The sequence below is a fragment of the Hermetia illucens genome, chromosome 2 (assembly GCF_905115235.1).
Source record: "Hermetia illucens chromosome 2, iHerIll2.2.curated.20191125, whole genome shotgun sequence".
NCBI lineage: Eukaryota > Metazoa > Arthropoda > Insecta > Diptera > Stratiomyidae > Hermetia > Hermetia illucens.
This window is the reverse complement of record NC_051850.1, coordinates 49,473,936-49,487,930: the sequence shown is the minus strand read 5'-3', so window position 1 is coordinate 49,487,930 and position 13,995 is coordinate 49,473,936. Positions and strand designations below refer to the sequence as shown.

Below are 13,995 nucleotides of genomic sequence, written 5' to 3'. Positions count from 1 at the left end.
CACGATCAGTTCGGCCTGTCAGTAAAGCTCGCCGCAACACCATTAGTTCATTTTGAACGTGGAAAGCCTGGGGACGCGAATTCAAGATATTTTTGTGTATGAGAATTTATCAAAAATGTTCACACTCACAACGTAAACAAACATGACGTCCTGTCCGTCCGAGTTCCGCACTCGAATGATGCAATTCACCACGGAGTGGCTCGCTCACTTGTGGGTAGCGGAGTGAAAGTCACTGGTCACTGGCGGAGCAACCGGGGGAGTAAAAATACCTAGAGAGTGATCGGTGAATTTAAAAAAATATAAATGACATTGTTTTGTAATTTAGTTTTTAAAATTCATAAACGATTTAAATTTTTTTTGATGCTTCAGTTGCAATTTAAGTGAGTAACCCACAATTGGTGACCCCTTACAGGAAGCAGCAACAAATTCAAAACGGTATCGACAAAACAATCGCCGCTGTCTACCAACGACACCATGATTACAGGGACGCAAACTATAACTCCCTGCCAGATTCTCGTCAAGCTTTCAAGGCAGATTTAGGATCAAGGGATTCAGACGGAGCCATTGGAAATTAAGCAGCAGCCGAAGAGAAAATGCGGACCAAAAGCATCGAGGTTTGACAATAAATCATCGAAGAAACAGAGAAACATTGCGACAGGAACAACTGTTTGCCAATTCGTTTATTTTCGCGAACGTCAATTAATAACGGCACGGGAAACGCCTCCCGTGCATCCGCACTCCCCATGGCTGCAGTGGCGCTACGAGCGCCACCGTTTTAGCGACGTTACCCGGAGGCCTCATGAGGAGTCGATTGGGCTCGTCGCCGATGTTCTGGAAGAGTGTTCCTACTCGAAGTAAGTGAGTCAGCAAAGCTGAATCACTTACTGACGGAGTTCACCTTAGGCGCTCGTTCTCCGAACCTATGCGGACTCCCGATCGTTGGAGGTGTTAGCAAAGACTGCTGAAAAAAGCCATACGCGCCCCGTGGTCAGCCAAGTGTCGCGGGAAGCCAAGGAACAAATCACAAAATTTCAGTAGACGGTGACAACCCTCGCGGCTACTGTCTCCAAACAGCTGGAATTTTGGCGGAAATGAGCGATCGGGTAGCCGTCGGGGTCCTCAACGAACCATGAAATTTGCTGGTACCACCGTATCTTTGTGGACAAAGCAAAGAACTGTGTCAGTCCGTGCAAGTTCACGACTTCCAAAAACTAAACTCGTTGTGAGTTATGGCGCCAGGTACCCAAAACGCAGCTTCCCGTCGCCTAACAATATTCAATCCGTTGTACTTGATCGACGCAAGCGCAGACATCTCAGTCCTCCCAGTATCTGGGACGTTCTCATGGCATTTCGTAGTAGCGGATATCAGTAACACCATATTAGGCACATACTTTCTAGGCCTAGTGGATCTACACACATAGATCCTGGAACTTTGTTCAGGTCTTCAGGAAAACTTGTCATCTGCTCTACTGTCAGTCGTTCGATTATTTTTGAAGAGGCTGTCTACGCTTGCATTCGTGGGCTTCTTCAAAAATACAACAACCTAACTACCGAAATTAGTCTCTCACAACCAGCTAAGCATGATTAATGGTATCACATCAGTACTACTGGCTCTAATATCTTCCCGTAGGTGTGTCCATTATCACTGCTGCTAAGAAAGAAGACCGCTATCCTATACCATTCATTCACAACTTCGCGCACAATTTCGCTTACTGCCTCCAAGGCGTACCATTAAATCCCTGTAGCTCCAGAAAATATTCCGAAAGCGGCAATATGTACACCTTTTGGATTTTTCGAGTTCACACGGATGCCTTCTGGACTGTGCAATGCTGCGCAAATTTTTCGGAAGTTCATCAAATCTGTCCTGCGAAACCAAATCTGTTTCGTGTACTTGGATGATGTTCTGGTCGCTTTTTTCTCTGAGTCTGACATTTGGAACATCTCGAATTCATTTTTCAACGTCCCCTTCAGGCCGGTCTTGTAGTTAAGTGCAAATTCCTTCAACAGCGGGTGAAGTTTTTTGCCCAGATGATTTCCCTTGAGGTAATCCAACCGGATCCCGACAAAGTTCATGTTATCATACATTTCTCATAACTTAAGACGGTCAAGGAACTGCGAAGGTTTTTGGACATGTTAAACTTCCATCGTCATTTCCTTCCTAAAGCCGCACAACATCAAGCGATCCTCAATGCCTACTTGTCTGGACCCAAGGCTAAAGATTCATGTGTGATTGCGTGGTCTACAGAGGCCTTCCAAGGCTTTTGACCTAGCCAAACGACAGCTGGCGGATGCTACACTCCTCTCATTTCCTAAAACAGATGCACCCCTAGCTGTATTTGTTGATGCCTCAGACATCGCAGTAGGTACTGCTCTTCACCAAAAGGTGAACCAAATCTGGCAGAAGTTGACCTTCTTTTCCAAAAAATTGAATGCAGTTCAACAAAACTGCAGCACCTATGATCGTGAGCTATTAGCCGCATGCATGGCAATGAAGTACTTGCGATACTCCCTAGAAGGCACGTCGTTCGTCGTGTTCAAGAACATGCCTCTTATCTTCGCAAATTCCCACAAAGCGTACCCTCGTTAACTATTTATTTCCGACAACCAGCATGTGCCCGGCAAGGATAATGTATTTGTAGATGCTTAGTCATGCGTTTCAGAGGTCAAAATCACTGCCACGGTCAATTTTTCGTCAATCGCCGAGGCACAGAAGAATGGCGCAGTGCTCAGAGCCCCAGGGACAACTCGAAATACAAATTTCGAGAGTTTCCCCTTTTCGGCTCAACCTCTGAAATAGTGTGCGAGATCTCTGAAAAGGGACCTAGACCATATATTCCGACCGCTTTTAGCAAGGAAGTATTCCATGCAGGACACGATTTTGCGCACCAGGCATTCGGACAACGAATCGCCTTGTCACTAATAAATATTTTTGGCCATCAATGAATAAGTATGTTAACTCTTGGGCTAGACAGTCTATCGCGTGGCAGAAGTTTATTGTCAACAAATACGTACAGAAAGAGATAGGTTAATTCCCTTAGTCTACAAAGCATTTTCATACGATCCACATCAACATTATTTGCCTTTGCGAGATTCGCATTGTTTTAAGTATTACCTCACAATCATCGATAGGGTTACGCGGTGGCTTAAAACAATACCTCAGGCCGACTTTTCTGCACAATCATGCGCGGAGGCCTCTTGTTATCTATGGAAACCACGCTTTAGAGTTCTAGTTTACGCTATTCTCGGAGTTGGGCAAACTCCTGGGCTTCAAACGAGACCGGACGATTGCGTACCACCCGCAATTCAATGAGCTGTTGGAACGCTGGCATAGGACACTGCAGGCCGCAGTAGTGGCACACGATGACTCCTCGTGGACGCAAGTCCTGCCTTTCGTTTTACTTGGCCTACGTACCGCCCATCGCGAAGAGTTTGTCATCAGCTTCACGGGACTAGTATACGAGGAGAATTTGAGACTCCCAAGTGATCCTGTGTTCAATACCAGTTCAGCCCTTTCCACGACAGGGCTTTTGCGTTTACTTCGGGACACGGTGACAAGATTAAAATCCCCCCCCCCCCGCCATCCCATCAACCTTCGACGAAGACTAAAACCCCCAATGACCTGGATACTTGCACTCGCGTCTTGGTTTGCGTGGGTGCTTCCCAGAGGTCCACTTCTTAAGGCGCTAGCCCCAAGAACGTCTCCGTGTGCAGGTTAAAGCTTTTTGTCTCTCGGCTTGAGCTTTCGGGAAAAATTGGCGAGCCAGGAGTCGGGTTGCTCGCTGAAGCACGGTATCAGCTGGGGGTGGGGTAGTGCCGAGGCGCAGGCTGATTAACGAGGATTCGTCCGAGCTCCGAATGTGAATGATGCAATTCATCACGGTTTGAAACTCACCTACCTGAGTGGCTCGCCTACTTTTGGGTAGAGGGGTTAAAGTCACGAAGCTGGCCGAACATTTGAGGAAGTAAAAATATGTAGCGAATGATCGGTGAAAAAGAGTTGAATACAGTTTTTTTCTAAATTTAATTTAAAAAATATAAATGAGATTGCTTTTTAATTGAGTTTTAATAATTCATAAATAAAAACTGGATTGCAAGTTTTCATAATTCATAAATGATTTAAATTTCTTTTATGCGTTAGTTGCAATTTAAGTGAGTAACTCACAACCTAAACAAACATGTTGCTGGAATCATTGTTCATTTGATCACAGTCCGTCTGAACAGTCAAAACTCACAGACCGACTGCATCCTATCCATGTTACGACCACTGTCCAAATGTGGACTCTTCACCCGTCACTGACAGGCCAAACTGAGCGTGTACGGCGGGCTTGAAGGACATCTCCATAATAAATGGGCGGTATGTACCTAGGTAGGGGGGATATCCAAAGGGCCACGCCATATATATAGTTGAGGTAGATGGGGCATCGGTTGAGAATGGGATCCGTCGTGAATCTTTCTTTCTTAATCACCGTACACAAGCTACTGACTTTTCGGACCTGTGTGCGCGGTCGAGTCGGTATTTTGTTTTGTTTCTCAATCTTAATTTCTGGTGCGTTTTCGAAGCTTTGATATTCCCTACTTAGTATTTTAGGTTCGACTGCAGTCGCTGTGCATTAGATTAACGAAGCTTTTATTTGTACTTTTTAGAACAAAATTTAGAATCAACAAGTATTAAGAGGAGAAACCGACGAGGCATAGGGAGAAGGTAGAGGGATAGGAAAGCAGGCTAGCTTCAACAGAAGAAACAGAGAGGAAATAATTCCGGGGGGCTCACAGTTTACAGAAGAGGGACGGAATTTTTAATAAGATCTGGGGAGAAATGAAGTTAATTTCGGGGGATTGGCAAAGGTGTCTAGTGTGGTTGATGCCCTATGCAACATTAACAACGAATTCACATGCTAAATTGGGGAAATATGAAATCAAATTGTTATCAATTTGAAGAGTTTTTTTTTGTTTTTTCTGGGTGTAAAGGACATTTTACATGCGTCAGATTTAAGACATGTAAATGCGTAATTGTGAAAGATGTTCCAATGTTCTTGAGTTACTAACTACTGTCGATCTGAGTTTGGTGGAAGCCAAAAAAAAATCAATTTACTACAGCTTCTTCATTGTATGTAACGATGGTTTCCCTAAAGATGTCCATACAGTTCAATTTGAGCCCCACATTGGGCGCACTTTTTCCTAATTCCTCCAAATACTAAACCTTAGAATATTATCTGCAGAAACTCACTTCTAGTCGTTTGTGTCGTGCTGTCTTTATTTCCCTTCGCTCAAGAGGGCGTCGATTCCATTTGAACCATTTCCAAACGCTCCAATCAATAATCTCATTTCCTATTTTCATTGAACAGGGGAATGTAGGATTTAAGGCCATAGTTCACTTAGTCATTAGTAAGTCATGTGATTCGCTCCACGTCTTGATTTTATCATTTGCACCTCCAGGACGAAGCAGGACAAGGTGACCTGGAATGGTATATCGTATTTCGTCAAACTTTTTTTCTGTGGATTAAACAACTTTATCTCACGAAAGTTTTGTTTTTATATTTACAGATAGATAATTATCCTAACTGAGCCCGCAGAAAGAATCTGTTTATGCTCAGGAATGTTTCACAGTTTGTTCTATTTCGCAGCATCAGCATCAATTCCCATTATCATCAGCTTTTATTTGATTTCTTTAAACACCGAGATTGTGCTTCTTGGTGTGTTGTACTTGTTTACTTACTTTGTATCTTTAGTTTAAGCTGAACTTTCTTGGCTTCAAAAAATTGGAATCATTTCAACTAAAATAAAGGCGATGTCGATGTCTGGAGGAATGTAATGAAACGGTTCAACAGGATTATTGGCCATTTTAGCAATTATTACAAATGGAACGGTTGTTAAAAAAACTTTAAAGATACTGAAGAAAGATAGTGTATATTTTATTACTTTTTCTGTTTTTAAAATCATTTAGAAGTGTGAATTCAAATAAACATCATAGATAGATAGATAGATAGATCCATACACCTGTGTGGAGTTGCCAAATCTCCCATCAGGCGCGTCCCTTCGTGGGAACGCTCCGCGGATGTCTTATGAGCATCCACATGTACACATCAGGAGATGTGCGCCCATGGTCATGTTTATTCGCAGGCCGGGTAGGTGGGAACAAAACGCCCACCCGTGGATAAAAATTGGCTATGGGAAGGATACCTAGAAAATAAACCAAATATAGCGGAGGAGAAAGAAAGTTTTTTTATGGTACAGGGCTTCGGAAACCCAGTACAGGCGGTTTCTGGGAATGAGCAAGCGGGCTCCTGACCGTCGATATTCAACGCCCGCAGTACCTTAGTAGTGGAAAACTTGGCAACTGTGGCATCTAATGCTACGAGAAATAATGGTGAAGTGGAAATTAGGTCCACACGGATCCTTTTAGGAGTAGTTCGAAGCTTAGGAGATCACCACCGATGACAATGGAAAAGGAACGAGAAGGAGATTCGTCGTGGGACTCTGAAAGAAACATGAATAATCTCTTGGTCGACATCATTTCTAGTGGTGCAGGACGCGAGAGTAAACGGGAACATACCGGAATGGCGTTCGTTACACTCGGGGAACGAATAAGTGAACTGTGCGAGTTCATCAAGGAGAGGCGGAATATCCAGCAAGAGGCATGAAATTGTCTTATATCAAGGCGCTCGAAGAAAAAAATTCCCAAGCGTCACGTGGCAAGGTCACAAGGGAAACACAGGTGACGCCTCCCCAAGATAAGGTAGGCGGGAAAGCGGGGAAACGGACTAGAGACGGTACCAGTAAGCCTCTAGGACCGCAGCAAATCCGGAAGAAAGAAAAAGCCTCTTTACCAAAGAAGGCAGAGCCGACGAGAATACCCGCGAAAGTCGATAATCTCACGATTGCAGCCACAACACCTGAAGAAGTGGAAGAAACCAACGCTCGGAGCCCCGAACAATGGATTAAGGTGAGCAACAAGAGGAAAAAGGATAAAATAAGCTTCGCTCGGAAATAATAATTATTTCGAAAAAGGGAAATATGTCGACATCCTCCGAAAAGTGAACTCAGACCGGGAACTGATGGATTTGGGAGATAGTGTAAATCGTATCAGGCGAACGCGGAGAGGGGATCTGATGCTGGAACTAAGTAGATCTGCCGACAAGTCGGCGGAATCAGCTATTAAGTTGATTACCGTGGGCAAGGTAAAAATAGGTTTGCTAGTGTGCAGGCTCAGCAAATATCTTTAAAGAGATGCTTCAGATGCCTCGATTGCATGATTGGTCGAGAAATTGCAGGAAGTTTGGGGAAGAGAGCCACCTCATTACAGATTGCACCGGAGATCCTCGGTGCATGCTGTGTAGTGCGAAAGGGAAAGGGAGACGACTGCCATGTTGTGCGAAGCAGCAAACGTCCGGCATACAGGAGGGAGCTCAACGGCACAGACAAATGAGATTGATACAAATCAATCTCAATCACTGTGAGGCAGCTCAGGACCTGCTCTCGCAAAGAGCCGAATGTGGATATCGCCGTAATTTGTGAGCGTACAGAAACCACAGCAGTGCGACTTGGGCTGTGGATGCGTCTGGCAACGCCGCAATCTGAACGTGTGGAAGATAGGACATTCAGGAAGTAATGGCCCCTCCGGCAGCCGGTTTTATAAGTGCGAAGGTCAACGGTGTCCATATTTACAGCTGCTACGCTCCTCCTAGTGCAACCTTAGAACAAGTTGAGGATATATTATCATTCCGGGCGATTTCAACACGTGGGCCCTGGAGTGGTGAAGCCGTTCGACTAACACCAGAGGTCAAATTCTGCTGAAGTCTTTTGCAGAGTTGGGCGTCGTGCTGGCCAACGTTGAATGCGTGCCCACCTTTCGAGGTGGAGGGTCGGGTTCGATCGTTGACCTGACATTTGTTAGCACCTCACTGGTGAGGGAGATGGCTCACCAAGTGAGTGAGCACTACACCCACAGTGACAGCCAGGTCATCTTCCTCAGCATTAAAAACCGAGGAAGCAATCAACGACGTTCTGGAGATAGAAAGGCTAAAGCGGTTGGCTAGTCTATCGTAGCTTTTGAGGAGGAGACATTCCTGGCGGTATTGGAGGGACCCCATGATCGGGATGGAACAGTGGTGGAAAGGGTCACACAGCTGTCTCAACATGTAAGCGAAGCATGCGACGCTACGATTCCACGACGACGTTTGCATCAGGTTGGGTCGTGCCTTAAGGTCCTCTTGTCTCCGAGCGAGGAGACTTTCCCACAGGACAAGGGCAGGCCGGAACACCAGGAGCTTGAGGAGAAATACAGGAATCTGCGAAGCAACCTTAAGAAGGCCATCCGGAAAAACAAGCGGGAATGCTACCAGAAGCTCTGCATGGAGGCTAATACGAATCCGTGGGGTACAGCCTACTAAGTTGTAATGAACAAGATCCGCGGGCAAAAATCACCTCAAGTGGCATGCCCGCGGATCTTGTTGCAAATAATTACAACTCTTTTCGCGCAGCAGGAGCAGGATGCAGCTCAGCAGGACGTCTTCTCGATCCCTGGCGTTACCGAAAAGGAACTTTGGGAAATCTGTAGACGTATTGGGGATAGCAAGGCTCCGGGATTGGACGAAAATCCGAACAAGGCTCTGAAGGTGGCGGTCAAGGCCAGACCAACGTGGTTCGCAAACACATTCGAATCGTCCAAGGCGGAAGGAGTATTTCCCGCCCAGTGGAAGAGGCAGAAGCTGGCGTTGTTCATATCGCCCTATTTGTCTCTTAGACACCATGGGGAAGATGTTGGAAAGGGTGATATACAACAGGCTGCTCCCATTCATCAAGCTTGCGGGTGGTCTTTCAGAGCGTCAATAAGGGTTTCGGCTAGCCTGTTCTACGGTCAATGCAGTAGCAAATGTCGTAGAATTGGCTCGAAATGCAATGGCTATGGGCAAATGCTGTGCTCTGGTGATGCTGGACGTGAAAAATGCTTTCAACTCAGCCAACTGGGGTTGGATTAAAGGCGCTTTGGCCAAACTGGGTGTTCCTAGTTACCTGGCACGGCTAAGCGAGAGTTATCTTTCGGACAGACTTCTCTGGTATGAGACGGACGACGGGCCGAAGGAGTACATTGTGACAGCAGGTGTGCCTCAAGGTTCTGTATTGGGACCACTGCTGAGGAACATAATGTACGACGGAGTGTTTGCCCTAAGCGTGACGGAGGAGGAGTAGTTGCAATTGCAGAGCATCCCGAGGATGTAGAGTTGTATGTAAATGAAGCCATTCATGCCATCAAGTCATGGTTACGAATGGCCAAGCTGCACCTAGCGGACGAAAAGACGGGGGCGCTCCTCATTGCAACCACAGGAAGAACAACACGGTTAATATCCGGGTTGGTAATCGTGAGGTCGTCTCAAAGTCAATTGTCAAATACCTGGGGGTGATGATCGATGCCAAGCTGAGTTTCAAAGAACACTTGGATTATGCGCGAGAGAGGGCAGCAAATGCTAGCTCATCCCTTGCAAAGGATGATGCCTAATGTGGGAGGGCCGAAGTATAGTCGTAGGCTACTCATCGCGGGAGTGGTGAAGTCGATCCTGTTATACGCGGCCTCTGTCTGGGCGGGAGCGTTGAACCACGCTGTAAACCGGAGGAAAATAAGTTCGGCATACCGACCAATTGCGCTAAGGGTGTGCAGTGCATTTAGGACGACGTCGACGGAAGTAGTGTGTGTCGTCGCCGTAATGATCTGTGTAGATCTTCTAGCGAGCGAGTCACACTGACTCTATGAAAAACGGTAGGCAAATCCAACCGAGGTGAATGCGGAATTCCGAAAAGCCATCAGGAGAGAATTGTGTGACAAATCCCAACAAATGTGGGATAACTCCGACAAGGGCCGGTGGACCCATACATTGATCCCGTGTATCGAGAAATGGATCGATCGAAGGCACGGAGAATTGAATTACTACCTGACACAGTTCCTTACTGGACACGGTGGTTATAGGAAGTACTTGCATCGCTTCGAGTTGGAAGAGTCTCCCAACTGTTTTGAATGCGGTGCTACATTCGAGGACCCGGAATACGTTATGTTCCATTGTCTCAGATTTCTGCAACAGAAAAAGGAGGTAGAACAGCATCTTGGGGGCGGACATCGAGCCCTCCAACCTGGTGGAAGAGATGCTGACTTCGGAGGAAAGCTGGATGGTAGTAAATGAGGCAGTAGCCGTGGTGCAGACAAAACTCCTGGAGTTGAATCGAGCTTCCTCCGCGAAGTAATACTTCACAGTGGTCCCACGGGGAGGGGCGGAGGAGTGGGGGTGGTTTTAGTGGGTGCGAATCCCACCCACTGTTGCAACCTGGTGCAGCAACGTCTTTATAAGATTTCCACCTCCATCCATAAAAAGAAAGATTATGTATGTTATATATATTATAGTTGCATCGATTTACCGCTATTGCTGCTCAGTAACCAGATAGATAGAATTTGAATTCCTTATAAAAGTACGTTTTCAAAACTACCACACCCGATATATATAATCGTATATTTAAACGAGAGCGGTTTCCTTTTCTATTGTATGTATGTATCAGCATAATACTAAAGCTCATTTTCCCAGCCTCAGTTAAGACCATTTGCGTTAGTTCAAGGAATAATTGAAGTTTCTGAGGGTCTTGCTACCAGCATTTCTTGATAAAATCGAAATGTATCTTTGCATGCCGTCGGCATATTCGTATCAGAACTAGGCAACATAAGTCCTCATTATGCGTACTTTCGTATTTGCACCATTTCGGATGTGGGTATTGAAGGGGAGGCATTCAGCTTTCAAATATTTACGAGCTCAATTCTACACCATGGTTCTACCTTGACAGTTTGCATGTTTGCTAATGAATAGAATTCATAAATTATGATTGTAGTTATCCGTTTCGACGTAAGTCGATTTATTTGGAAATTTATTGAATCTCAACACGGACAAAAGGGAGTTTCTTGCTGCAATTCTTTAATTTAATTTCCGTTTACATTCTTATCAAAAGCAATGAAGGAACACTTTGCCTATAAAAATGTGGAATTTTTTATACTTTCTATTGGTGTGCTGATGGAAACAATCCTATAGAGCTCATAGCTTCTCCCTGGAGAGTACTGACAATATTTATGTTATAGGAAGCAAGTCCTTTAAGTGCTGTCAAACAAGTAGGTGGTGCAGACAGTGTCATTCAAAGCATAATCGCCTTAATTAAAGGGGAGACTAAAGATAGTTAGATAGTCTTAATCAACTGCTAATTCAATTTTTGTCACTTTCAGCGTTATCGATTTGTAGGTAATCGTGATCCCCCCATAAGCTCCTCATAGAACGACAAACCAGTTATTTAAGAAGAATTCATTGCCGCATGGGTAATTGTGAGGCTAAACATATTGATATATTCGTATCTAATTATTAGGTTTGCAACTTTCCTTCTGCCCGGCTCAAGCAGTGGATTGCAGGATAGATTGATGCGGAATTCGACTCTCTGGGGATTATTATGTAGCTTATGAGGAGTTAAGCCTTTCGTTACCTTTGGTAACCTTACACTCTAACAGTCTATACGGGGTGATGCTACTATTAACAAAGTGCTTCGAACCTAGCTGAAGTGTCAAAAACATTTCCCTCAATCCCGGACGCTGCTGCGAGCATCGGGTAGTTTGCAGTCGGGCGTAATATTTGAATGAAGTCAGCCTTGCACGTGATCATCTCTGCTAGTAAGCTTAAGCTTACTTTCGGAGGGCTATGGCACCGCATATCCCCTACCCCCATACTCATGGGAATCAAATAAGTAATACCACAAAAAACTAGCTCATCAGCTGGAATATCTCCGAAATACTAAGAACCAGCTGATTACATCCAAGAAGGAAGAAATTGGGAAGAAGTCGAGTCAAACTACACTTGACCTACTGTGAAAACTGTAATCAGTCAAAGTCTTTGATAAGAAATCAGGGATCAGCGAAAGTACTTTCACGATGTCAGGAAAAAAACAGACCTCGATGGCGTAGGCGTTAAGTGGTATTTTTGCTTTTTGAAGGTGCAGGTTGCACAAAGCTCAGGAGAGATTTAAGCCTTTAATAGCAGGGTTGAAGAAAAAACGAGCAGCACTCAAACCACGACAGAAAATGCTAGCAAGAAATCCAAATTTGAAGCCAAGAAGAAGTGAATTCAGGTAGATCAGAAGCGAAAAAGGAACCAGCAGGCCTGACGTTAGATATGCTAGTGCAAATACCCACTCGTAAGGCAGAAAAGGTCATTGAAGACTTTGCAGTCAAGCAAATGTCTAAGGAAGTCCTGAGTTCGTATTCACCTGCATATGCTTTCGATTAGGTCTTATATAGGCGACTATGGTTTCGTCGTGGGTAGTGACAACTTATCAGACGCGTCACCGAAGTGGTTAATAGATGTAGTTCGCTCTCTTTTATTAATCCACAAACAGGTCATGGGTGCGAATTATATCTGACGCTGAAATAAATCTTGTTTGGAGTCGAGGGAGCCCGAAATCCGCCTTCCACTAAATTGTGGACCGGATCAATCGGGGAGAAACTGCCTCTAATTTTTCGGACCAAGGGGGCTCGTTTTAGGCTTACACCCAAAGTGAACATTTTTTACAGACGACTACGGTTTTGTCCAGGCGACTCAGCTTTAGCCAGAAATACTAGAAAGGGAGCGAACTACATCTGTTAATCACTTCGATCATGCATTTCCCGGCGTAAAGGCAAGGGCAGCGTCTAATGAGTTGCTTCTTCCCTGGACGTGACGATAGTCGTCTGTAAGTTTTTATTTTTAACTTTGGGTGTAAGCCCGAAACGAGAAACCCATGGATCAGAAAAGTGAGAGGCAGTTTCTCTTCAATTGATCCGGTCCGGTATCAAGTCGATCACAGATTCAAGGCTTTTCAGGTCGTATGCTTATAGTAATGCAGTACCAAATGCTGGGATGATATACCAAGGGCACACATGGTGGCAATCGTCTTTCCTAAAACAGCAGCGATGGAAACGCCCGGCTTCTGGACCTCTTAACCGCTCGAAACAAGGATCTTCACATACAGTTGTTGTTGCGTCTTCAGAAGTGAGGTGAGCGGGGAGGGGATAATAGGCATTACAAATTTGGCGATTGACTAGTGTTCGATGGATAAGAAACTTATAATAGAGGCCTTTTCCCACGGATCTTAATTTGGACATCGTCATTCTAATAAACCACTTACCAGGCAATCCCAAAGATTACATAGGTGAAGTCTGCTCTTGCCCTGATTTAATGTTTCTGAGTTATTTACGAGCGTACTAGTACAAAGCCGTGCATATGGCCGCTCACTACCCTCATTCCGTGCTCTAAACCCTCTTCTCCCTTAGCACTTGTTGCCGTCGCACTTTTCCCCAATATGACCCACAGTAAACAATGTAGTTATCAATAGGCTTGTTACAGGCTTTTGTGTCGAGTAGTTAGTTGCCACTAAGCGTCTTTCATCATTTCGACCTGTCTATGAATTTTGTTTCCCCAACATCTCGAGAAGTTTACAGCTATCTTTCCAGCCTTTACTTTCTGTATCGCAGCCTCTGGTACCGTATCATCGGGTTTCTTGTTGGACTCAGGTATCGTCTCTTTCAAAGGGCTTTGCGAATTTCTCAGGCTTAAAAGCGAGGCTGCTAATATTTAGAATTTGTGTGGCCTGGACTGATTTGTTTATTTATATTTTGGTAGCACCAGGTCCCAGAACTTTCCCGGGGCTTTTTAATCATCACTTTTATAAAGATATTGAATATGATTTTCCGGTCAGTCTGTCCCGGGACTTCGCACCCGAAAAAGTTGGATAGTATTTAGAATAGCGGGGTACCTCGAACTGTATTTATTTCTTTCCATCTTAGGATTTTTTGTTATTTTACTGAAGATTACACTAAGTACGTTGCCTCTAACCCTGCTCCTTTACCTGATTCCAGGGCGATCATGTCATGTAAACATAACCCTGGGCCCTGGGTGTACCGGGGGCAGATTCGCAGTCTGCAAGGAGGAAGCATGCAGGTAATTT

At 44.9% G+C, this 13,995-nt stretch overlaps 1 long non-coding RNA gene across 1 annotated transcript; it reads left to right on the top strand.

Annotated features, from left to right (window-relative positions):
* Positions 1-328: 328 nt before the first annotated feature.
* LOC119650295 lies at positions 329-5,799 on the top strand. Its single transcript, XR_005249254.1, has 2 exons — positions 329-614; positions 5,545-5,799. It is a non-coding gene; the product is annotated as an uncharacterized LOC119650295 (long non-coding RNA).
* The last annotated feature ends 8,196 nt before the right edge of the window (positions 5,800-13,995 follow it).